The sequence below is a fragment of the Gopherus flavomarginatus genome, chromosome 3 (genome assembly GCF_025201925.1).
Source record: "Gopherus flavomarginatus isolate rGopFla2 chromosome 3, rGopFla2.mat.asm, whole genome shotgun sequence".
NCBI classification, from domain to species: Eukaryota; Metazoa; Chordata; order Testudines; family Testudinidae; genus Gopherus; species Gopherus flavomarginatus.
The window spans coordinates 70,867,274-70,894,265 of record NC_066619.1 but is presented as its reverse complement, the minus strand read 5'-3'; the positions used below and the strand labels follow the sequence as shown (position 1 = coordinate 70,894,265).

At 43.6% G+C, this 26,992-nt stretch overlaps 1 long non-coding RNA gene across 2 annotated transcripts; it reads left to right on the top strand.

Annotated features, from left to right (window-relative positions):
* Positions 1–384: 384 nt before the first annotated feature.
* On the top strand, positions 385–26,972 carry LOC127047613 (uncharacterized). 2 transcript variants are annotated; one of them, XR_007773407.1, is made up of 4 exons: positions 385–719; positions 1,751–1,800; positions 13,334–13,389; positions 24,253–26,972. It is a non-coding gene; the product is annotated as an uncharacterized LOC127047613 (long non-coding RNA). The 2 variants fall into 2 exon arrangements; XR_007773406.1 differs by lacking the exon at positions 13,334–13,389 and having other exon boundaries at positions 386–719.
* Positions 26,973–26,992: the final 20 nt, after the last annotated feature.

Genomic DNA, 26,992 nt, shown 5'->3' with positions numbered 1-26,992 from the left:
TCCCAAACCCCCCTTGTGCCCATCCAGCATCCTTTCCCCCACGATACCCCCAGCCCTGCCCTCCTAAGATACTGAAGCGTGTGTGCCAAGATTGGGGCTATTGGAAGTGTCCCGGAAAGCTCTCCAGACACACAGGTAGGCGTGCAATGCCCGGGCTGCTCGGGCAGCAGTGAGCTGGCAGCTGGCCCCGGCTCCAGCGCGTGTGCGCCGGGAGAAGAGGCAGGGGCTGTGGAAGCGCTGTGGAAGCTGACCTCGGCGGGGCTGCCAGAGCGCCGCCGCCGCCGCTCAGAACTCAGCGCGACCCGGTGTTTCAGAGGAAGTTGGAGTCACCTAGGAGATGACTCGGAGACGTGAGTCATTACAGAAAGCCCGAGTGGGCAGCTGGCGCGCGTGCCAGATTTGCTCTAGGCGCGCGAAGGCTGAGAGCCGGCTCGGGCGTGTTTATTACTGGCTGACTGAGCCATTGGGGCGGGTTTCCGCTCTCCCGGAAAACACTGCTAGAGAGCGGGCACCCAGCGAGGAACCGCACAGGCCTGCAGCTCAGGCAGGCCCGGAAGTGCACAGCCGCCTTCAGCTGAGCTCGAGGTTCTGTGTAGGGGGCTGGGCTTCCTGGCCTCTGGGGTCCCTAGCAGCCCTCCAGTTCTGTGAGTCTGCGAAAGCCTTCAGGGCAGGGCTCCGCACAACCTGCCCTTGCTAATTCATGCAGCCGGCAGGGCCTGGTAAGTAGGACTGCCAGCTCTGGTTTGACACATTCCTCCAGCTGTCATCACATGGCATAACCTATAATTCAAGATTAATCTTTAATTCCTGGAGACAACAGTCTTGGAGATTTGACAACTGTACATGTAAGGGTGCAGACCAGTGCAGCTTGCAGGGCTAGATAGAACAGGCCGAAGAGGGGTTGGGGAGAAGAGATTACCTAGTAGGTTACCACAAGGCCTAACATCTCCTGCAGAAGCACAGTGCTTTTTCACTAGGCTGCCAGGCACCTACTGTACAGCTTTTGACATTTCAATTAATGGTAGATCAAAACCTCACACCAGCCCTCTGTTTTGACAGTTATGCTCACCACTCATTTCTTCATTCACCATATTGGATGCACTGCCTTGGGGAGATGTGTCTGTAATGTAAATAAAAATAAAGTAAGGAAGACTATCTTGGAGGATACCCATTTGTTTCCCTTTGAATAAAACCCACTTCAGGAGGGGAATCCTTTTTAACCACCAGGATACCTGGACTCTCTGATAATGTTGAACACTAAGATGCCTAACTACAGTCCTAACATGTTTTTAGCCAATAAAAAGCCTTAAATGGGCTAGGACCTGTTTACAACAGTGGTTCTCAACCAGGGGTATGCATATCCTGGGAGTACACAGAGGTCTTGCAGAGGGTACACCAACTCATCTAGATATTTGTCTGGTTTTACAACAGTAACATAAAAAGCAAAGTCAGTACAAACTAAAATTTCATACTGACAATGTCTTGTTTATTCTGCTGTATATACTATACATAGAAATGTAAGTACAATATAACATTCAGTTGAATTATAATTATCTAGTAAAAATAAATAAGCAATTTTTCAGTAATAGTGTACTGTGACACTTTTGTTTTTTTATGTCTGATTTTGTAAGCAAGTAGTTTTTAAGTGAGGTGAGTTACAAGGCTGTCTTTCTTGGCATGCAGTACTGTACCAGACATCATGCAAAGTCAACCTTCTTTTCTTGTTCTTTCTTTTCCTTTTCTTCCTCAGGCATTTAGGGAGAAGATGGGTTCAAAGCTGAGGATAGTCTGGGGATCACTGTAAGAGACCCTTTTGTTATATGGGAAGTTCAGATAGCAAGTATACTGTAGATTTTATAATGTTGTTACAAGTTTTTTATTTAATATGTAAGCCTCCTAAAACTTTGGGCAGGCACTGAAAAACAAAATGCATGTAAAATATACTATCCTTAATTTACTGTTGCAATATGCCATAGGACACTGTAGACCGTAGAGTACAAAATAATTAATGTATAATAACAGAGATAGCTAGAGCCAAACTCCAGCAGGAAATCTGGAGCCATAGCTAGTATTTTATGACTATAGTTCCCAGTTCTATGGTATTAAACCAAGACTCTGGCTCTGGATATCTCCAAGGTATAGAAAGCTTGGATCTGTACCCAGACTTTGTGATTCAGGACTATTTCTAGCATTCACACTGTGAGCCATCCTGGTTTCAGAATCCAATTTGTATTAAGAAAAGAGCAGGAAATATTCACAGCACTAGGGGTCTCAGTGGGAGCACTTAATAAAATGTAGCAAAATCACAAGCACTTACCATTCACATTCTCTGTGTGCTAGACTAAGAACACAAAGGCTGAATCAGTGTGCTGTAAACTATAATCAGCCCATGAATAGAAAGTAGTAAAGTAACAGACCATATTGCAAATGTTATGATCCAGAGATTTGGAAGGCTTGTTAACAGTGCCCTGATAGTATGAGCAGAAACACAAAGTGTTTCCTATAAAGAGTCTGTAGTAGTGTTGTCAGTAAGTCACTGAAACTCCTCCCACTTTATGCTTTAATTTTTCTTACACTGCACTATATGCTTTTGGTATTCGATGATTAAAGGACAGGACTGAGGACTCAGGAGATTTCTTTCCTATTTGTACCTCTGTCACAGACATCCTGTATGAACTTGGGCAGCTTATTAGCATTCACATTTTCACAACTGGACATTAATTTTAGAGCCCAGCATGGTACACTTTGGGAAGGTTTGCCTGACGAAGGGCTCAGGGCAGCATCAGCACCTTAATGTTTGGCTCTAAATCAGGGGTTCTCAGAGTGTGGTATTGAACCTGCAATAAGGTTGGTTTAGAGTACTGTATCAGAATAAAAATCCATTCTTATTATACTGGTTGAAATTGCCACAAAGGTACACCACAGACATCTGAGTTTTAAATGTGCTAAGTTAGGTCTTAAAATTTGAGAAATGCTATCCAGTCTAGTACATACTGTTAACTGAATTGTTGAGTCTGAAAGACAAGATTCTATATGTCAAGTACATTCGTATTTTATATAGATGTATGATTTACCTAGTCCTTTAGTAAACTGCATATGACAGAGAGCACAACTGGTCAAGACATTCATAACTGTCAGTTTTCCAGGGTTACCAAGAACATAACTTCTTAAAGAATTATCAACTTATGGCCTTGCTGGGATATACGATGGTTTTCTTAACTGGCATATTCATTGTCCTTTGCATTTTTGTAGCTTATTGCATCTGAAGATGTTAATATGTTTTACAAATATTAATTGAAGCTCACATGTCCCTTGCAAAGGAGTTTAATTCATTATCCTAATTTTACAGATGTATAAACAAAGTCTCTCACATGGGTAAAATGACTTGCTTAACACAAAGTCCATACAAGAGCTAGAACTAGAATCCATGGATTTCCTAATCCCCTGTATTCATTCAGTGGGAGATTTGCCTGAGTAAGGACTGCAGGATCAGGCCATTTCAGTATTTTGTGTACCAGATGCACTAAAGTCTTATTGTGTATCCTGTGGATACACATTTTATATTGGAATGAAATAGAGACTTACTACATGACACATTTCTTTGAGCTGTTACAATAAAGGATAAAGCTCAGATTGATTTTAATGTGAGTAGGATCAGGCCCCAATTCTCCTAAATTTCTATCAATTGTTCAGATGGTTTTATTTCTGACCTACAATTAAGTGTGGATATAGTTTGGAATGTTCAAGAACATAGTTTTGGGGCCCAGTCCTTTGCCTGCTGATATTTGTCCATTGACTTTTTATTAATACAGCAACCTCTGTAGGGGGGAGGGGCTTTACCGGCAATACTAACAACAATAAAGAGAGACATCCTCTGCCTTGAGATATTTACAATCTAAATATAGGACAAGATGCAACACATGAGATGAATATACCAGTGCGGAGGTGGAGGAAAGTTGGACAAGGAATAGTAAGGGTTACAAAAATAAGGTTATGTGAGTGGTTTGAGGCTTCCATTGTTACAGTAACATGCAGTACATCACCCCTTTTACAATATATATTATTATTTATAGAATAAAGGTTTTTTTTAAATTTATCCCTCTCTGTTTCCTTTGGTGAGATGTGAGGAGAGTAGTAGTCACAAGGTGTGTGAAAGCTGAAGAGGTCATGCAGAGGGGAGAGACCTGGCAAGAAATGGGCACGGACCAAGGATTAGGAAAATGAAATAGGAGATATGGTGAAGCAGCAGGCAGAGAGGTCAAAACCAATTAATGAGACTAGGACAAGTGAATAGACAGGTAGTAAGTGAGTCAGTGAGTTATTGCTGAAGGAGTCTGTGATCTTATCTGGTGGTGCTGAACTTGGTAGCGTGCAGATTCTGACATCAGGAAGGAGGAATGGGGAGAGAACCTGGAGCCTTTGAATGAATGAATCTGAGGAAGATGGAGGCTTTGGAGTTCTCCCCCTATACGGCTGGTGCTTGTGAGGGTCACTTGGCAGGTACTGCTGGGACCCATTGTCCATGAGCATAGAGGGGAGAAATTTGAGGGAACAGGATCAGACTCCTGGTACTGAAATTAGCAATGGACCAGCATTTCAAACAACATTAGCAATAAAATCAAATCATTTTTAGGAATGAATAAAAAGGACATGGGGAAAAATCCATGTATTAATATTAACCCACATTTTTAATGAAAAAGACAGTACATTTTAAAAAAAGAAGAAACACTAACCTTGCTGGTCTTTCAACTGCTTTTTTCACATATGAAAATATCCTGTAAAGTCAAATTATGCCTCACCAAAAACTCTGCTGTTATCTAGCTTAAATTTCCCTCCTCTTATGACTCCAACAACTACTGAGGATGATGAATAACTTCTCACCACAGTCTGGTGTTCTTTCCCTTTCCCAGAAATATATATGCAAATACTAAAACAAGCTCCAGAAAAAGAAGGAATCAAGCTGTTTAATCTTCTGTGTAAAGCTAACACTCCAAAAACCTTCTAATTTTCACAAGCACGCGTCTTGTTGGCAAAAGTCATGCAGTCCTGTCTTCTGACAACATTGTTATCCCTTTTGATCCAGATGGTTAGCTAATTGCTAGCATCTAGTAGTTGTTTCCATTGGGAGGAGGAATTTATAGAGTCAGGTATTCCTTTGATGCAATTCTGTTTATTTACTAACACCCTACAAAGCTTGGTTCCTTGAACAAAGTAGGAATTGAACCACAGGAGAGAGTTTCTTTGCTCATAGTTCCAAGCTTGTCAGACAGCCTTTATCCAAAAAGTGCTCTCTTAGCGTTTTTCCCCCTCAAGGTCATGTTACCAAGGTTTCTCTTGCTATATCTGGGCTTCTTTACTCCTTTTTTTTGTGTTGTTCTGTGTTTCTGCTGCTTCTCTCCCCCATTCAGCTCAATCAATGCCCCAGCTCTGTTTTGCACTGTATCAGCAGTTATGCCCACCAGCTTCACTGAGGTTTCTTCCAACTCCCTAGCATAACAGTACCATCAGCCCAAAGTGTAAAGGAATAAAAAAAGTTTGTATTTTATTTAGTTAAAATGATTTAAATTTAAATTTACCAGTAAATTAAAAAGATGACCGGCATTGTATAGAATTAATTCCCCCCACCCTACCAAAATACATTTGAATGTTAACCTTAATGAACTAAAAGATACATTGAAAAAGATGTACATTAATGTGAAGTTACTTTTGGATTAATTTTCTTAACAGATTCCAAGGCCAAAGGGGACCACAGTGATCATCTTGTGTGACCTTCTGTATAGCACAGGACATTACTTACCACTCTCCCAATTTTTGGGCCATCTGCAAACTTTAGCAGTGATGATTTTGTTTTCTTCCACATTAGCTAGCTTTTCATCCATGTAATGTTTGTTTGCCATGCTCATTTTATACTGTTAAAGTTTTTTAATGAAAATGTTTTACACAGGTCTGAGCATTATGTCAACACTATTACTTTTATCAACCAAACTTGTAATCTAAAAAACAAACAAAACAAACAAGGATCTATGTTCCATAACCCATGTTGACTGGCATTCATTATATTACTCTCCTTTAATTTTTTATTAATGGAATCCTGTATCAGCTTGTAATAGGGTCTTCAGTGGGCTGGGAGGCCTAGTGGTTAGCATCCCCTCAGTTGTGGGGCAGGCCCACCAACTTGGCATACACAAGGAAGCCTCTCTAGCACCTTTTGTCAGGAGTGTTCAGGATAGATCTGTATTCCTCCCCAGCTTCTGAGTTAGGGTCGAAAAAGGAGCAGCCCATCTCCAGTTGGGGCATGTGCTGCAGGGTTGGCGGGGCAAGCTGGGCCCACTACTGTTCTTTAACCCCTTCCATCTCAATATGGGATTTGTATATCCCAACACACAACTGCTCAATTATCTTGGATTGATATACTGACAAGCCTATAATTACTGAGATTGTCCCACTTACCCTTTTTAAATATTGACATAACACTAGCTTTCTTCCAGTCTTTTAGAACTTCCCCAGTGGTCCAAGACTTATTGAAAATCCACATTAACGGTCCAACAAGCTCTTCAGCCAGCTGTTTTAAAAAGTCTTGGATGCAAGTTATCCGGACCCGCTGATTGGCCTAAATTTTGTAGCTGTTTAACAGTCTCCTGAGATACTAGTGGAATGGAAGGAGTGGTATTGTTTGATATGACTACAGAAGAAAATAAGAGTGGCCATACAGGGTCAGACCAAAGGTCCATCCAGCCCAGTATGTGGTCTTCCGATGGTGGCCAATACCAGGTGCTTCAGAGGGAATGAACAGAACAGGTAATCATCAAATGATCCAGCCTGTCACCCATTCCCAGCATCCTATCCTCCATGAATTTATCTAGTTGTTTTTTGAACCCTGTTATAGTTTTGGCCTTCACAACATCCTCTGGCAAGGAGTTCCACAAGTTCACTGTGCATTGTGTGACGAAATACTTCCTTTTGTTTGTTTTAAACGTGCTGCCTATTAATTTCATTTGGTGACCTCCTAGTTCTTGTGTTACGAGAAGGAGTAAACAACACTTCTTTATTTACTTTCTCCACACCACTCACAATTGAATAGCTCTCTATCATATCTCCCATTAGTCATCTCTTTTCCAATCTGAAAAATCACAGTTTTATTAATATGGAAGCTGTTCCATACCCCTAATAATTTTTCTTGCCTTTTCTGTACCTTTTCCAATTCCAATATATCTTTTTTTGAGCTGGGGCAACCATATTTGCATGCAGTATTCAAGATGTGGGCATACCATGATTTATATAGAGGCAATATGATATTTTCTGTCTTATTATCAATCCCTTTCTTAATGATTCCCAACATCCTGTTTGCTTTTTTGACTGCCACTGCACATTGAGTGGTTATGTTCAGAAAACTATCCACAATGACTCCAAGATCTCTTTCTTGAATGGTGACAGCTAATTTAAATAAATAAATAGAGATATCCTATCTCCTAGAACAGGAAGGGACCTTGAAAGGTCATTGAGTCTAGCCCTCTGCCTTCAGGACCAAGTACTGATTTTGCCCCAGAATCCTGGGTGGCCCCTTCAAGGATTGAACTCACAATGCTGGGTTTAGCAGGCCAATGCTCAAACCACATATGTATAGTTAGGATTATGTTTTCCAATGTGCATTACTTTGCATTTATCAACATTGAATTTCATCTGCCACTTTGTTGCCCAGTCACCCAGTTTTGTGAGATCCCTTTGAAACTCTTCTGTCTGCTTTGGACTTAACTATCTGCAAATTTTGCCACCTCACTGTTTACCCTTTTTTCCAGATCAGATGATGTAGTCATCTGTTTTTTTTTTAACCAATAAAAACAAATATTTATTGAATACTTTTGCCTTTTCTGCATTATGTTTGATGATTCTAGCATTTCCCTCTAGTAATGGGAACACTACCATTGTTAGGATTCTCTTTATTCCTAAAATATTTTAAAATAACTTTTTATTGTCCTTATATTTCTTGGTGCTAGATTTCTCCTTGTGTCCCTTTTCATTCTGTATCAATTTCTACAGTTCCTAGCTTCTCATTTATATTCATTACTATCTCCTTTTCCTTTCTTCCATTGGGGGGGTGTGGGTGCCTCTACCCCGCTATAACACGGTTGTGCGGAGCCAAAAATCCCTACCGCGTTATAGCTGAAACCCTGTTATATTGGGGTAGGAGTGGCAGGGCGCCGGCGGTGATTTAAAGAGCTCCGGGCCCCAGCTGCTGCGGGGAGCCCGGGCCCTCTAAATCGCAAGTGAGCCCCACTGCTACAGCCCCGGGGTAGCGGCGGCAGGGCTCCAGCGGTGATTTAAAGGGCCCGGGACTCCCCGCAGCAGCCGGAGCCCCAGACCCTTTAAAGCACTGCCGGAGACCTGCTGCTACTGTGCTATATGCAAATCTGTGTTCTATCGGGTCGTGTTATAGTGGAGTAGAGGTGTAAAGCAGTTCAGTTTTTTAAACCAATTCAGTCTTCTACTGTGATTATAGGATTGTATCTTTTTGGTACAGTGTTCTTAAACAATTCCCAATCATCTACATCTTTCTGATTAAATTCTTCTTCCCTGTTGAGTTGGCTCATAATTGTTTCAGCTTTGTGAAACTGGCCCTTCTAAATCATCAAGAGATGTTACTGGTCTGGTCTTTGTTCTTCTACACATTATAAATGTAATCAAATCAGGATCACTTGTTCCCAAGTGACCAGTAATTTTTAGTTCTGTGATCAGTTCCTTTTTATCTGTCAAGATTAGGTCTAATATAGTCAGGGGTGAAAGTAAAATTGAACTCTTACCAGTATGGGGGCTGGCTCCAGCCCCCTGGGAAGGGGAGGGGCCTCGGGTGAAAGGGGCAGGGCTGAGGGTTAGCATCCCCGAGCCAGGCCATACGCGCTGCCTGGCCTGCACTGCCTGGGCTCCAGCAGTGATTTAAAGGGCCCAGGGCTCTGGCTGCTAGAGCCCCGTGCCCCTTTAGACCGCTGGCCCTGGGGCAGCTGCTCCTTTTTCCCCACCCCTGTCTGCAGTTGGGGGGGTAGGGGAAACAATGTTAAAGCACTGCAGGGACCCAGCAGAGCTGCCAATGGGGGGTGCAGAAGGGGCAGCAACGTTAAAGGTCTGCTGTGGCAGCATTTTAAAGTCAGCTGTACGGGCTGGTACTGGAGGCCATGTTTTACCGGTACGCTGTTCCGATCCGTACTGCCTTACTTTCACCCCTGAATATAGTATTCCCCCAGCTTGGATGCAGCACATTTTGAGTTAGAATATTGTCATCTATAATGTTTAGAAATTCCAAAGAAGTTTTAGTGCTGGCAGCATGAGACCTCCAGCATGTGTCCCCCAGGATCGTGCAGCTTTTCCCCCTACCCTTTACAGATAGGTGTGTAAAGAGGCAGTCAACCCATTCCTTTATGTGATTTGGTGATCTGTAGCAGACACCATCTAATACCCCATCTTGCACTTTATTAGTTTAGCCATTGATCCATAAGCATTCAAGATCATTTTCTTCCAAGTTATCAATGTCTCTGAACCAGGTAATGCTAGTTTTAGCAGAGTGCTACTCCCACTCCTCTTTCCCATTAGATCTTTCCTAAACTCTATCATTATAATCTAACATTCCAACCACGTGAATCATTCCACCAAGTTTCAGTAATACCAAATAGATCAAATTTATGCTTATGAATGAGCAATTTTATTTCCTTATTTGTTACTGAGGCAGCTAGCTCTCATGTATAGGTAATTAGAAATTTTCTTTTCATGTCCTTTCATGCCTTGATTAGTTCTGTTCTCAACATGTTGATTTTGCGTTAAAAAATGCTCATATCTTCTCTTTTTACCCTCCCCTTTTGTTAGTTTAATGCCTTCCTGACTATTCTTGGTAGCTTTTCCCCAGGGAGATAGATTCACTTTATAATGAGGTGTAGGCCACCTAATCTACACTGACTATTCTTCCCATGGAAGAGCTAAAACCTTCCATGCAATACCACTTATCTAGCCAGCGGCTTACTTCCAGAATCTTCTCCTTTCTGTTTTCCTTCGCTCATGGGACTGGAAGGATCACAGAGAAGATCACTTGGACATACTTCCACACACTTCTGAGTTCCCTGAAATCACCTGTCTGTGATATCTCACAACGCAGCATCATTGGTGCCGACATGAGCTATTACTGACGGATCCTTACCTGTCAGCTTCAGAAGCCAATTCAGTCTTAGAGTGACCTCTTGTGCCCTGGCTCTGGGAAGGCAGCACTCTGTCCTGTGGTCCCTCTGTCCCTTGCAGAATGTTCTTTCTATTCTTCTGAGTATTGAATCCCCAGATAGTCTGTCTTCCTTGGACAGCTGGAGATCTGTGCAGGCAAACTCAATTTTCCTACAGGTTGGGCCAAGCTGCCATCAATATGTGTGTCCCACACATCTGTCCATTCCCCAGGACCAGCTGGATCTTGAAAGATATCTTCCAGTTTCCATGTTGAGGACCTGGTATTGACTAGGAACTTCAAGCTTTTTCCAAAGTTCTAGCAGGATTGGTCATAGGATATCCTGAGAAGGAGAGGAGCAAAACCAAGTGGAGATGAGGCAGGGAGCACAGAAGAGGAGAGCAGCATCACCACATTCTGTGCATTTCTAGAAAAGAGTTTGCCCTTGCTCTGTGAAGGCTAGTCTCCACATGGTGACTAGAAGCTGAAGCTGAAGAGCAACTCTTCACCATGTCATGCATCTCTCAGGAAGGAGGTGATATCTGTTTAGGAGATATTGTTTTGAATGACTAGCATGAGGGGAAGATCCCAAGGCAACAAGACTTCTGTAAGTCTCCTAACAAATTGCCGTCCATACTGTTAACATTATGGCTTACTAATTTGACTGTTGTATTCACTTGGACCATTTCCCCCCCCCTAGATGACAGGCATACAGACCAGAATAAGCTACTGCTGCTTTCAGAGAGCCAAGATATTTGAGATGGGGCTGGGTTTTTTTTGACCCATCCACCCAGCCATCCCAGATTGGTAAGAAACTTTATTTGGGAAGAGAGGGGTTAGCAGCAATTGTTCCATATCATCCACCCTCTTTCCCAGGAATGATCTGTCACCGAGGACAGTGCCATGATTGGTAAGAGGGTTCTCCTGGTATGGTGCAGAAGAAGACCCCTTGCTTTTGTTAGGTTTCCTGGTGTTCAAACAAAGAAGTTGGATAAAAAACATTAAATACTCCTGGAAAGTTGCAACATAACACTACTTAATTTCTTACAATTGAGAACAACACACAAGAACCCCAAAACAGAGAGGAACAATTCACCCCATCTTACTCTAGGCTCTGTCTACAGACTGACTCTGAGAACCGGCTTCCCTATGCAAGAAAGACCAGCAAAACACTAGAGAATTTAAAGTGATAGATCACAATTTTAACAGTTTAATACATCACACAATTGTCCTGTAAATTCTTCAATTACCAAATAAAATAATAAAAAAAAAATCAAGTTTAACCTTATGGAAGGGCTTCAGTTTTGCTGCAGCTGATGATGCCTATCAGGGAGACAACAAGACACCTGGCCTTTGTTCTGTTCCTTATTTATACTGTTTGGATCACCTCTCTTGGTCACCATCTTCTGGCACCAACTCCACCTCCTCCTCTGGCCAACAAAAACTACAACCATCTTTACTAGCTTCAGGGGCTTTATCCTGTAACCCTACTGAGCTGTTATATGGTAAAAGTTGATCGATGTGCCTCTTCATTACCTCCCCTTTTACCGCTACCAAACATATCACCTGTACCAATATCTGCTTTACCTCACCTTATTTATCACTTCATTTTCTCCCTGTAACTTTGTACCAACACCCCTGCCATAGCCAGAAAAATCTGGGAGGTTCATGTTGTGGGGTTTTCACTGTTTGTCTTTCATCAAGTGCTCTCAGTAAGACTGGTCTAAGTAAATCAAATCTAGAATGTAACTAGTGTCTTAAAAACAACACTCCTGGAGTCTACTGAGTGACAATGTGGTAGACATACAAAAATGGTATTTACAGCGTGGCAGTGGTCTCCCATCATTTTTGTCTAATGCTTATTTCAGTGACTGCACAAAACACTGCCAATCCAGTTGATGCTATATGATAGGGAGTTGATCTAATATATTTAGGCTTGGTGGGATTAGATTGTTATTGGTAAATGTTGGTAACTGCCATACATGTATGAAATGATGAAAAATATTTCCATCAATAGCAACTGAAATTTAAACATAGGCAAAGTAAGAAAAATGCTGTTTGAGAGCTTAGTTTGATTGGAGAATATTATTTATATATTTTATATATTTTAACATGTGATGTTGACAATTTTTATATTTAACAGTTACAAAGCTCTAACTTTTTGAATCTCAGTGTCTACAGTCATTAAATAATTCTTGTCTGCCCCCTATAATTTCCTGCAAATGTGAACATTTAAATTGATAAAAATCTTCTTTAAAAAGCTCAAAGGTAAACTTTGATACTATCAGTCATTGTTCTACAAAAATAAAAATCAAATTCTGCCAACCTAAATAGGTTTCACTGAATTTTGCCATAGAAATGTCTGAAAATCTTCAGAAAAAAATTGTGGATCGCTATCTGAAATGAGCTCCTCAGGTAACCCAGAGGTGGCGATCATATTGTGAAACCCTTCAACTCTTTCACAGAAGAGGTTGTTGCCATGTGAACATTCTTTGGCCACCGAAAATAAGCTGCTAAGTAAACTTGCTAAGGAAGTTTCCTTATTTTTTTCTGCAAAGTCAGCGTGTATCCATTGCTGTTTTTGGCATGTTTATATGGCTGTTACAGGATACTGGCTACTTTCCATTTCTATATTTTGCTCTAAAGATGGCTAATCCTTCCATTTTTACTACTCCTTGGTGCTGCTCCTGTAATTCCACTAGCATCTCTTTCTGTAAATGTTTTAGTATTCATGGTGCTCACAGCAAACACCCATTCTCCAAGGATATGAGTCCAGTTGCATGAAATACTAAGGGCTCAGTTGCTCATTGGTTATATAATTTGGCTACCTTGAAAAGTATATAGTGAATCACCTTAAGCAAAATGGGGTCTTTTCCTATTTCCAGAGCAATTTCCTTAGCTGTAATAGGAAGGTGATCTAGAAAAGAGACTCTGTACATACAGTTTTCCTCTCTCTATTTTCCCATGTAAAGAACCAAATGGGACAATGTATCTGCATTAGCATGGTTTTCTGATGGGCTATAAGAAATGTCCTACTGCTAGGCAGCTAAGATCAAAGCCTATCTCTACAGACTACCTGCTGCTAACAGTGGAATATTTGAGATCAGTGGTGAGGATGATTTTTTTTCCCCCAAACAGGTACTCATGGAATATAACAACCCCAAAAATGATGCCTAAAGCCTCTTTTTCTACATGTAAGTAGCTTCTCTCAGTTCCTTGATAATGGCCTGGCATAATGATGGCCTCCAGTTCCCCTCTATCGGAACCCCATGCCCACAAATCATCCAGAAACCTCTTCTGGATGCAATCACCAGCACTTTTTATTTACAGTGTCAACTCCCACTGCCTTCTATTTACAGACCACTCCAAACTAGCTACCTTGGGGGACAGCTAGCTTCTCCAACAAGCAGACACACACAGCCCTTAGCTCCTCCTTTTACTTTCTCTACCCCCCCTTCCTGCCAGCCCTATATAGCCCCCGGCTAATAAGGCCTGCAGGTGCTTCCCTTCTATCAATTACGCGTGGCATACTTCACCAGCCCAAATTAATTCTTCTTAATTGGAGCTGGGCTAACAGGGGCTGGCTCAGGACCTCCTGGCCAGCACCCTATTACATGCCTCCCCCCTTGTGAGCCACCAGGTCCGGCTGACCTCAGCCCCTCCACCCTCTGCCCCGAGTGGCTCCTCCAGGGAAGTTCCCTGCTCTTGGCCAGGCGATCCCTAGCATCCTCTCCTAGGGTTTTTTTCCTCCCCCACCCACAAAACGTACATTGCTCGGAGGGTGGTTGCCCCCATAGTTCTGCCTCTGCCCGCAGGTTGTCACACCAGTTGCATCCCTGCAGGCCTCCTGTCTCCTGTACTGCCTTCACTTTTGGTGGTGGTGGGAGTGTCAGGATCCATTCCACCATTGTGTGGGACCCTCTGTGCCTCAGTTTCCCCCGCACCACCCAGTAGGTTCTGAGTCCCCTCCCCAGAGCACAGTGTTGTGGGGTGCTCTAATTGTCCCCTCTCCCTTTCCAAGGGGCTCAGGCTGGCCAGCTCCCCCATACACCCTTCCCGTAGGTCTACTTGCTCTGGGCTCTGTTGTCTAGGGTTCTCTTCTTTGCTATTTCTGGGACTTTGCTCATCTTTCCCACTTGAGATCCTTGGTCTAGGGATATCTGCCCCCCTCTTCAGGGCCCCTCTCCCTTTTTTCCTAGGTAGTGGGCCCCAGTCCCTACCTAACACCACCAGCTATAGTACCCAACCCACTTCCATCTGAAGCGGCCCCTCACTTTGAGGGGCACCTGGGCAGGACCTCTTGTCCCCATGGATACACTCGAGGGCCATCTTTTCCGCTGTGATCAGCCAGTGCAGCTTCACCAGCTTGCTCTGTACAAGTGAACAGGCTGACATGTTATCTATCAGGCCTATTTGGGGTTTCTTCCCAATCCTCACCAGGATGGTGGACAGTTTCTGCTCCCCCCCTTTCCACTCCCCAACTTGAGTCCAGCCACAAAATTCAGCCCACGCACACTCTATATCAGGGCAGTCACGTTGTGTGTGTCCAGGTCTCCCACACTGCCAGCAAACAAGCTTGGTGGGCCTCTTGGGCGTTCCTCAGGGCTCCCCCTTTCTCTTCAGGTCTTTCCCAGAAAAAAGGTTCTGCCTCTTTCTTCCCCGACTCCTTGTCTTTATGGAGTTGACCCTCCCTCTGGGGACCCTCTGCCTCAATATATTCCTCTGTCAACCTGACCACTGCCTCGACGGTGACAGGCTGGTGACACCTCATCCAGATGTGGATGTTCTCAGGGAGGCTCTGCAGCAATTCTTCTAGGACCAGTGTGTCCATCATTTCATCCACCGTGTGTGTCTGTAGCCTCAGCCAGGGGGTGGCCCAGTCCAAGGGTCTCTGGCCTACACCCAAGGCTGCACCTCCACCATCCATCGGACTGCCCAGAACTTTTGGCAGTACTACTCCATTGACAGGCTGGTCTAGAATGGCTGCCATCACCACCTCATAGTTCTGGGCTTGAACATTGCTCAAGGCCATATAGGCTGCTTGAACCTCTCCCGTCAAGTATGGAGCCAGTCAGAGGGCCCAGGTTGCCCTCTCCCACTGCCCTTGGCTACCTGCTCAAAGGTCCCAAGAAAGGCATCCAGATCATCTGCCAGGCTCATCTTACAGAGTCCCCAGCCCAGTGACCAGGTACCATCCTGTCCCGTAGAACTCACCACTCTTTGCAGACTCTGGTACTGCTCTGCTTGCCAGGTCAGTAAGGCCTGTCTCTCGGCCTGGTGGGACTGCTGAAAACTTTGCAGGGCCTGCTGTATCTGCTCCTGCTGTTTGACCAGCCATTGCAGAGTCTCCTCCATATCCAGGCCGCCAACCATGTTCGCTGGCTCTCGGATCCCAGACAAGCCCCCACATATAACGAGGGCCTCTATTTCCCCCTCACTCTATGGGACCCCTGTGCCCACAAATCAGCCAGAGACCTCTTCTGGGTGCAATCACCAGTGCCTTTTATTTACAGCTCACATGCCTTCTATTTACAAACCGCTCCAAACTAGCAACGTGGGGGACAGCTAGCTTCTTCAGCAAGCCGGAACACACAACCCTTGGCTCCTCCCTTTCCTTTCTCTGTTCACCCCCCTCCCCTGCTCCTTCTTGCCAGTCCTATATAGCCCCCTGGCTAATAAGGCCAGCAGATGCTTCCCCTCTATCAATTAGGTGTGGCATACCCCACCAACCCCAGTTAATGCTTCTTAATTGGAGCTGGGCTAACGGGCTGGCTTAGGATCTCCTGGCCAGCACCCTGTTACATGTGGTCTACAGTGAAAAGTTATATCAGCATTAACTATGTTGGTCAGGGGTGTGAATGAGGGCTTCCATCAACAAGCTAATGTTGTTCAGGAAGGTGGTGTTCCTACATGGACAGGAAAGCCTCTTCCATCAGTGTAGGCTGTGTCTACACTATGGGGCTAGGTCCACTGGGCTGATATAGTTTTTGTAGTGTAGACATACCCAATATTCTTGAAGCAAATGATATGGGTTTCTCTCTCTCATCTTTACAAACGTGCAATGAAAGCCCCAAATTCCATAGGGGTAGTGTTACAAACTAGTGTCTTAGGAAACTCTGGATTAAAATATACCAATATGTTGGAACTTTTGTTTTCCTCAAAAGCCTTATTTTCTTTTTCTGTCCAAATCCACATAATATTTTTACATAACAAGGCAGACTTTGGGCTGATAAATGCTGAATGTTTGGAATGGTTCTTCCAGGATAGTTTAACATGGCCATCTCAGAGCATTTCTGTTGTGCTACTGGTGCATTCTCAATTGCTTTTGTCTTCTCTTAACAGGTGCACCCCCTCATGTATCTGTACAATGCCCCAACTCAGTAACCTGATTTAGTTAAAGCAAAGGAAACCAAATGAACCCCATGCTAATCTTGGTAAATTTTAAAACTGTATTGTTGGAGTCTCTTTAGAATCTCTTCTAGGTTTTTTAGATGTTCCTTTGAATTCTTCCCAGTTATGACTGTCATCCAAATAAAAGACAACACCATTTACCCCATAGGGTAATATTTCATTCCTAAATAGTCCTTTGCATGTGTTCATGGTCAGACATTTTTTTTTTTAAATCTGGGAGTGTGTTTTAGTGGCTAGACTTTTCTGGGTCTTGCTCCCTCTCATATCCACTCCCTATCCCAGCTTCAGCCCCCTCCTCCTTCTTCTATCTAAGCTCCCACCTCCTATCTCCCCAAACCAGCTCTTGACTCACCTGCTCCTATCCAACCCCCCCAACGCCCCGTCCCGCTCTGTGCCTATATAGTCCTCCTATGACAGGCTCCTGTGCTTCTATCTCCCTTTCCTCTTCTGCTTCCCTCTACCCTCAGTCTAATACAGAAATAATTTCTGTCATGCTGCTTAAAGGTGGGCTAATGGATTTGTTCTATTTTTACCCAATTTATAGAATCACGGAATTGTGCTCCAAAGTCACTGAGGCATTTTTGAAAATGCCACCCTATGACTGCAAGCTTACATACATTCCTTATTTATTCATTCCTCACCAGTCATGGTGAATCTTCACTCTCTGGGTACGTCTACACTACAGGGTAATTTAGAATTAACTTAAACCGGTTTTATAAAACAGATATTATAAAGTCGATTGCACGCGTCCACACTAGGCACATTAATTCGGCGGTGTGCGTCCATGGTCCGAGGCCAGCATCGATTTCCAGAGCGTTGCACTGTGGGTAGCTATTCCATAGCTATCCCACAGTTCCTGCAGTCTCCCCTGCCCCTTGGAATTCTGTGTTGAGATCCCAGTGCCTGATGGGGCAAAAATCATTGTCGCGGGTGGTTCTGGGTACAGCCTCACCCCTCCCTTCCTGAAAGCAGCAGACAACCATTTCGCGCCTTTTTTCCTGGGTGAACTGAAAGCAAACGCCATAGCACAGCAAGCATGGACCCTGCTCAGATCAATAGCGCAATCGTGGACGTTGTAAACACCTCGCGCATTCTCATGCAGTCTATGGTGAACCATGAACTGCAAAGGCAGGCGAGGAGGAGGCAGCTACGGCAGTGCGGCGACGAGAGTGATGAGGACATGGACACTGATTTCTCCCTAACCGCAGGCCCCCGCGCTTTGGAGCTCCTGCTGGTAATGGGGGAGGTTCTACCCATTGAACGCCAATTTTGGGCCCGGGAAACAAGCACAGACTGGTGGGACCGCATAGTTTTGCAGGTGTGGGATGATTCGCAGTGGCTGCGAAACTTTCGAATGCGTAAGAGCACTTTCTTTGAACTTTGTGACTTGCTTTCCTCTGCCCTGAAACGCCATAATACCAAGATGAGAGCAGCCCTCACCGTGGAGAAGCGAGTGGCAATAGCCCTCTGGAAGCTTGCAACGCCAGACAGCTACCGGTCAGTCGGGAATCAATTTGGAGTGGGAAAATCTACTGTGGGGGCTGCTGTGTTGCAAGTAGCCAAAGCAATCGTTAAGCTGCTGCTACGAAAGGTTGTGACTCTGGGAAACGTGCAGGTCATAGTGGATGGCATTGCTGCAATGGGATTCCCTAACTGTGTGTGGGGGGGGTGGCGCGATAGATGGAACCCATATCCCTATCTTGGCACTGGAGCACCAGGGCACCCAGTACATAAACCACAAGGGGTACTTTTCAATGGTGCTGCAAGCACTGGTGGATTACAAGGGACATTTCACCAACATCCACGTGGGATGGCCAGGAAGTGTTCATGACGCTCGCGTCTTCAGAAGCACTGTTCTGTTTAAACGGCTGCAGCAAGGGACTTACTTCCTGGACCAGAAAATAACAGTTGGGGATGTTGAAATGCCTGTCGTTATCCTGGGTGACCCAGCCTACCCCTTGATGCCATGGCTCATGAAGCCATACAGGCAGCCTGGACAGTGGTCAGGAGCTGTTCAACTACAGGCTGAGCAAGTGTAGGATGGTGGTAGAATGTGCATTTGGCCGTTTAAAAGCCCGCTGGCGAACGTTAGCCCGCTCAGACCTCAGCCAAATCAATGTCCCCTTTGTTATTGCTGTTTGCTGTGTGCTTCACAATCTCTGTGAAAGTAAGGGGGAGACCTTTATAGCGGGGTGGGAGGCTGAGGCAAATCACCTGGCCGCTGATTACGCACAGCCTGACACCAGGGCGATTAGAAGAGCTCACCAGGAAGCGGTGCGCATCAGAGAAGCCTTGAAAACGAGTTTCATCACAGGCCAGGGTACGGTGTGACTACTGTGTTTGTTTCCCTTTCATGAACCTTTCCCCCTTTATTGACTCCTCCTGTAAGCAACCCACCCTCCCCCTTCGATTACAGCTTGCTTATGGAAATAAAGTTACTATTGTTTAAAAAGCATGTATTCTTTATTAAAAGTCATTCCCTGTAAGCAACCCACCCTCCCCCTTTGTTTAAAAAGCATGTCATTATAAAAAGAGGAAGAGAAATAACAAGGTATCCCGGGAGTGGTTTGGGAGGAGGATAGGAGGGAAGGAAAAGGCCATTAAGCACATTTCAATGTAATGACAGCCTTTTGGTTGGACTGTCCACAGGGGTGGAGTGGGCTGGTGCACAAAGCCTTTCCCCACGCGTTCTTACACATCTGGGTGAGGAAGATATGGAACATGGGGAGTACTGAGGGTGGTTAAACATGGGCTGCAGCGGCACTCTGTGACCCCACTGCTCCTCCTGAAGATCCACCAGATGTCGGAGGATGTCAGTTTGATCACGCAGCAGCTCCAGCGTTGCATCCCGCCACCGCTGATCTTCCTGCCTACACCTCTGATCTTCCCGCCTCCACCTCTCATCTCGAGCGTCTCTCCTATCCTCATGTTCACTGGCATCTTTCCTGTATTTTGCTACCACGTCCTTCCACTCCCTCAGATGAGCTCTTTCATTGCGGGTTACTTCCATGATTTCTGAGAACATTTCATCTCGTGTCCTCTTCTTCCTCCGCCTTATCTGAGCTAGCCTTCGGGATGGAGTAGGGAGGCTTGAAAAATGTGCAGCTGCATGAGTGGGGGAAAATAGTGAGAGAAGGATTATAAAAGATACATTTCACAGAACAATGGTTATACTCTTTCACAATGAACAACACTATTCACCTTACATAGCACATGTGATTTCACTACAAGGTTGCATTTGATTCTTTTAGTATTGAGTGCCTGCGGCTCTGGTGTAACAGATCAACACAGATGCAGGTCCGGGCATCACAATTCAGCTTGCATGCTGTCGTGGTAAGGCATATAGCTTCTCCCTGTGCTGCTTCTTTCCTCTTAACAAGGAGCAGCAGACGCCAACCCCTCCCATCCCCAATCCAATTCTCTAGAATTGCTTTACCCCTCCCCCCACTGCATGGCTGGTATCATGGAAGATCACTGCTAATCATGCCCCTTTCTCCTGCCCCCACCCCCACCGCGTGGCTGGTAGCTGGGAAGATTCCTGCTGGCCAAACGCTAAAAAGCTCAGCGTTATCCTTTCTCCCCTCCCCCGTCTCTCTGTCCCCTTACTTAAATTCCTTAATTTCAACCAGGTTACCATGAACGATATCACTCTGCTGAGGATAACAGAGCGAGATAAAAAACGGATGTTTCTTGTATGCCTGCAATCACTGGGACCATACGCAGCTAGGCTTTGTCATGCAATGATACCCGATTACTTGCTACATGCATGGCGTGGTAAAGTGTCCTACCATGGTGGACGGAACAAGGCTGCCTTGCCCAGAAACCTTCTGCAAAGGCTTTTGGAGTACCTCCAGGAGTGCTTCGTGGAGATGTCCCTGGAGGATTTCCGCTCCATCCCCAGACACGTTAACAAACTTTTCCAGTAACTTTACTGCCTGCTAATGCATGCCAAGCCCTCATGGCAAATCAATCATTAAAAAACGCTTGCTTTTAAAGCATGTTTTATATTTACAAAGGTACACTCACCAGAGGTCGCTTCCATGGCTTCACTGTCTGGGCTAGTGGCTTGGGAGGGTAATTTCATCTGGGTCACAAAAAGCTCCTGGCTGTTGGGGCTAACGGAGTGCTGTGTGCTTGCTGCAAGGTTGTCCTCCTCTTCCTCCTCATCTTCTCCCTCCGCTGAATCCTCAGCCAGGGTTGAGATTATAACCCCCACCTCGGAATCCACGGACAAGGGAGGGGGTAGTGGTGGCGCAGCCCCCTAAAATTGCATGCAGCTCAGCGTAGAAGCGGCATGTTTTTGGCCCTGACCCGGATCTTCCGTTTGCTGCTTTGGTTTTCTGGTAGGCTTGTCTGAGCTCCTTAACTTTCACTCTGCACTGCACTGAGTCCCTGGTGTGGCCTTTTCCCATCATAGCCTTGGAAATTTTTTCAAATATTTTTTCATTTCGTCTTTTGGAACGGAGTTCTGTTAGCACTGAATCCTCTCCCCATATAGTGATAAGATCCAGTACCTCTCGTGCGGTCCATGCTGGAGCTCTTTTTCTATTCTCAGGAGACTGCATTGTTATCTGTGCTGATGAGCTCTGCGTGGTCACCTGTGCTGATGAGAGCTCCACGCTGGCCAAACAGGAAATGCAATTCAAAAGTTCGCAGTGCATTAGAGTTCAGATTCCTGTCCAGAGCAGCCAGTGGTGCACTGTGGGATACCGCCCGGAGGCCAATAACTTCAATTTGCGGCTACACTAACCCTAAATCGATATGTTAATAGCGTTACTCCTCTCGTTGGGGAGGAGTACAGAAATCGATTTAAAGAGCCCTTTAAATCGATATAAAGTGCATTGTAGTGTGGACGGGTACAGCGTTAAATCGATTTAACTGCGTAGTGTGGACCAGGCCTCTCTGTTATTACTTTACCAAATGTTCAAGGAACTGAAAAAGTGTTATTGCAGCTAACAGGGAAATTGTAAATAGTTCCTGTTTCCAGTCACGTGGCTAACTTATGTAATAGTTGATGGCAAATTGATATAATTTGATTCCATTTTTATCTCTGAAATCTGGATCATTCAGATTAAAAGAAAAACTTTCACATTTGGAATATTTCCTTTATCTTTTAAATTACTAGGATGTGTTAGCATGCGTCTTCCACATTCCATACAGCTGTACTGCAAGTGTTCCAAGTACTTTAATGCCTTACAGACTTTTAGGCTTTGAATTACATATTTTAAATCACTTTCATTCATAAAATCTCCAGATATGGCATCTGCCATTTTACAACAGATTGTGGTTATGATCTTGTCATCTGTTTCAGATTACTACAATAGATATCTAAAATTGTTTACTGTAACATGGGCAGTTTATAGATTATTGGGAGATACAGATCTCCCTTTTTAGAGGCCTTTCAAACTTTAATATTAACAAGAGGATGAAAATCTGCAGCACAGGAACCTGCTGCCCCCACAGCACCCCCTGATGGCTAAGGGGGCCTCTGCAGTGCCCAGCCTCTGTTTGTGCCTCTTCTGGACCTTTATAAACTCACTCAGTTAGGGTGACCAGACAGCAAGTGTGGAAGATCAGGACAGAGGGTAATAGGAGCCTATATAAGAAAAAAGACCTAAAAAATCATGACTGTCCCTATAAAATTAGGACATCTGGTCACCCTATACTCACTTCAACAATAGTTCAAACCGTCACTTCTGGGGGTTCAACTTATGGAGTCCTCCAGTGCATACAGGCCCTTTAGGCTCCAAGCCCACTTCAGTCTCTCCCTCTCAACCCAAAAGAGCACAAAACACAAACTCACATATTTGCTCACCTAGCTGCCCTTTAAAGTCTCTCCCAGGCTTGCCTGGAAAACTTCCTCACAGACTGTGCTTGTGCTTCTTCAGTCATCAATTTCTACTGCGACAGACACAGTGCCCTCTTATTCCCTGCTGTTTCCTGGAGTGTGTGGGGGCAGGGGGGGAGGGATGCACATGCAGGGGAGTGTCACTTGATTCAAACAAGGTGAGGCTCATCCTGTAATCAAGGCTGGTTTAGCCCCAGGCTCTCCAGCTCATGGGCAAGCCACCCTGTTAAAAATCCTTCCATTTTGTATCTACCTCTTCTGCTATTTAAGATGGGATTACTTTGTTAAAGTTTTTCAATTCAAAACTATGAAACTTTCAATTAAGCAAGTGACTTTACATCCAATTGATAAGTTTATTCCAAAGACCATAGGAGGCAGCTGCCTCCTAAGAAACTCCTAAACCAAACCTTTAAAAGTGAAAATGGATATAAAACTACAGAAGTAGCCTTAGTGCTTCAACTGAAAGGTCCAGGTGAGGAAAACTCATAACTCTTTCAGCTATGTGAGTACCTACCTCAGACACCACTTGTCACCACTTGTCATATATGTGGGGGGGGGATTCTAACATGAAGGTGTTCATGGAGGATCACATGGGTAACCAGCATAAAACCAAATGCATGGATTTGTCCCCTATAACTTTACCATAAAGCAGGCAAAAAAAAATGTACCTACTGAAGCTAGATTTCCAACTTTTACAGAAGTGTATTGTGTGACTCAGTAATTTTAAATTTCCTACATGGAATTTTTTAGCACACATTTCTCAAGAATCTGTGGGACTTTCCTCTAAAGAATTGAGTGGAAGATTTCCTGAATTCCACTTTCTAGCCTTTAAACAAACCTGTTTAAACAAACTTCATCTTAACCTTCATTCATTATATTAAAATATTTGCTGGATAAGACTTTTTTGCTCCCTTTATCCTTTGATTAGAAATCATGGGTTTAAAAAGTTGCTTTTTTGTCTTAGTGGTAAGTCATAGACACATACCCTTCTCCCAGGGTTTTCTGACCACAGCTCTTGGTCCACCTTTCAACAATTTAGTTTCTCTAAGCTATTTTTCTGAACTTTTATTCTTTAGTTTTTCTCTTTTAGCTGAGGCTGTCAAGTAGGGCATGTGTTTTTTAAAATGTATTTATTTTATTGGCAGGCTTGTATGTGCTTTTACCTTCACTCCTGTAACTATAACTTTCTTGTCCAAAGAAATGTGGGAACGGTCTTGCTCATTGTAGGTCTTTGCATTTATATGGGTCTATATGTATAAGGGACAGCATAAACATTGGGTTGTTGGCTTTAGTTTCAGGGTAACCTGAACACTGGCTCTATCAGTAGGTAAAAAATTTTAGCTCCTATTTCTGGGAGTTATTTTAAAATGATGTCCTGCTCTTTCACATTAACAACTATGCATACAGTTGCCAGTATTTCTTGGCATCAGTTATGGTACTTTAAATAACTTTTCTGTGCAAAATATCATTTGATTATCTTGGACCCAATTAACCCATGCTTCTCGTGGATGTGATTTTTAATATGACAATGTAAGGGTTCTAATCTCTTGATGGGGAGTCCCCAGACCACATGAACTTCAGGCCCTGGTGACTGTCAGGTTTTGACAATATATACTAGCCATCCTGGATATGGTCCCTGCCTACTTATTTTATTTTTAGGGTGACCAGATGTCCCAATTTTATAGGGACAGTCCTGATTTTGGGGGCATTTTCTTATATAAGTACCTATTACCTCCCACCCCCGTCCCGATTTTTTACACTTGCTATCTGGTCACCCTATTTTATACTGCTTTAATAGATCCAGCTTCTGGAAAAGAGAGGGTGACTTTGCCAGTCAACTGCCAGCTCCCCAGCCATCAGCCTGACCCGAATCTCCCCAAGCATGAGTGTTTCCACCTGTCCAAGAGACAGTACTAACTTCGACCTGATGGAACAGCGCTACAATCACATGTCCACATCTGACCATAACGGAGCATCTTTATTTAACCTTACCCTCTTCCTGAGTTTCGTTGTGTCATTTGACTGAACCAAAAATCACAGGTTTGTAAGTGAGATAAGAACATTGTGGTTGCATCCCTATTTAATAGGGTTCTAACCCTATTCCCAATGTCAAATTCATTGTAACAATATTACCTTAATCATGCAAGAGAAATGTAAAAAACAAAGATGATTTTGTATTGTAGCACTTAACGTAAATACTTTAACTATGTGTGACTGATGAAAAGCTAGAGCTTGAGATAATTGAAAAGGAGCCTAAAATATAGCTCTAGTGATGGACTGCAAAGTAGCATCAAAAGAAGCTTATAACCACAACACAACAGCTACATTTTGCATTATTGCCCATGGCCTGTCCCTGACTTTTACTAAAAATATCCATGATAAAATCTTAGTCTTAGCAATAATAGAGACATCCAATGACAAATGAGAGACCAAGGTATCGCTTTGACTAATGCAGCTACTGGTCAGATTGATATGGACTAATATTAACTGGAAGATTAGTATTTGTGATGGTGCAATCTTTAAAAACAGAGAGGAAAATAGGTGGTGATTTGTGGCTTTGTTTTGCAGTGACTGTGTATGAGTAATCTGTATAGTTTATATTTATTCCTGATTCACCGTACACAATGTAGGAAAGCCCTGTGATGTCAGATTTAAGTGTTTACATAACTTTTCACAAAACAAAGAGAAAGCAAGTTCAGGCCTAGTGACTAGAAAATAATTAATTTAGGGAGTAACCTTGAAGTCCTTATTCAATCCTTAATCAGGCAAAAGTCTTAGACTCCACTGAAGTCAAGTAGAATATTTATCATTGACTTCAAGGGGAACAGTATTTCATTATCAGACTTCAAGACTTGACCCTTACTGTAGGAAGGATGCAAGAGGGAGTTGCCATAAAAGATGCTCATGGGAGAGAACAGGGTTAGGAGGAGATATCTCAGGAAGTGGGACTTATTGTTAAGGCTGTCACGGAAGTCACAGATTCCATGACTTTCTGGGACCTCCGTGACTTCCGCAACTGCAGTGGCCAGTGTGGCTCACCCCAGAGCCGCCTGAGCAGCTGGACCAGGGCTGCCCCAGGGCCAGCCACACTGGCTGCTGCTCATGCAACCCCAGGCCTCCCGCCACACCCCCAGGAGCATCTAAGATTTAGTCAGGGATATTTATAGTAAAAGTCATGGACAGGTCACAACCATGAATTTTTGTTAGTTGCCCGAGACCTGTCTATGACATTTACTAAAAATACCTATGACTAAAGCTTAGCCTTACTCACTGTATATATCCTTGTTGAGATGTAAGCATCAATACATTTGCTGACTAATAATAGCTAGATTCAGGGACAATTGAAGGTACTTATATTAAAGCTAATGTTAAAATTATCTAATACACAGGTTAAGGAAAGAGTGTCTATACATTTGGGTATAATGTTTACGTTATCCAAAAGTACAAAGTTTGTTTAAAAGTCATTAAATACATATAGTACATAATTTGCAATATCCCAATATAAGGTTAATACATTTAATTATACATGGGATGACCATATTTCCCTATGCTGAATATGGGACACCTGGTAAAATTACTAATATTCAAGTGAGTTCAATGGCAATCAATCAGAATTATGCAGTACAAATATTCTAATTAACATCTAGTTGACTGAGCCCATTAAAAAGAAATACTACGTAGTAGGATTCTTTTTATTTACCTTCTTATCTTTAAAGCTTTAGGGTTCACACAGGGAGAGGTGACATACACGAACTCCCATGCACCTCTCTCACACATGGAGGGTGGCCAACAGACCCAACTCTCCCTGTCCAGTGCTCTCTGCCCTCCATGCCTGGCTGGACCCAGGATGGACCTGCCTCTCCTGGTACCTGATGCTGCGTCTTCCCAAGGCAAGACGTTGAGGGACACGTAGGGTCAGATGCCTCCATCTCCAGATTTCTGCCAGGGTTCACACCAGAATGTGGCCAGCAGCAGCCGCCTTTCAGCATTGTGTGATTAAAAATGCAATTAACCGTGACTTTTTTTAAATCTTGCAATTAATTTGTGATTTTTTTTTTGGTACACCTGTACCGTGATATAACGCTGTCCTCAGGAGCCAAAAAATCTTACTACGTTATAGGTGAAACTGCGTTATATCAAACTTGCTTTGATCCGCCGGAATGCGCAGCCCCGCCTCCCCAGAGTGCTGCTTTACCGCATTATATCCAAATTCGTGTTATATCAGGTCATGTTATATCGGGGTAGAGGTGTAATTGTTTGACAGTACTAGTATATAGATGTACACATAGATCTATTTAAAATCTATTGTCAATATATTGTATTATCAGTTTGTGGCCAATGATCACCTTAGCCACTTTACTTGTATGTTGTACTGTTTTCCCTACTCTTTGTACTTTTTGTCAAACTTTTTTAGACTGTAAGATCGTACGCTTGTATATTTTCCTTTGTTTGTATAATGCATAGCAGATTATGATGCTACTGAAAATGAATAATAAACTGTGTTCAAATTCAATTCAATCATTTTAAAATTAAGAATT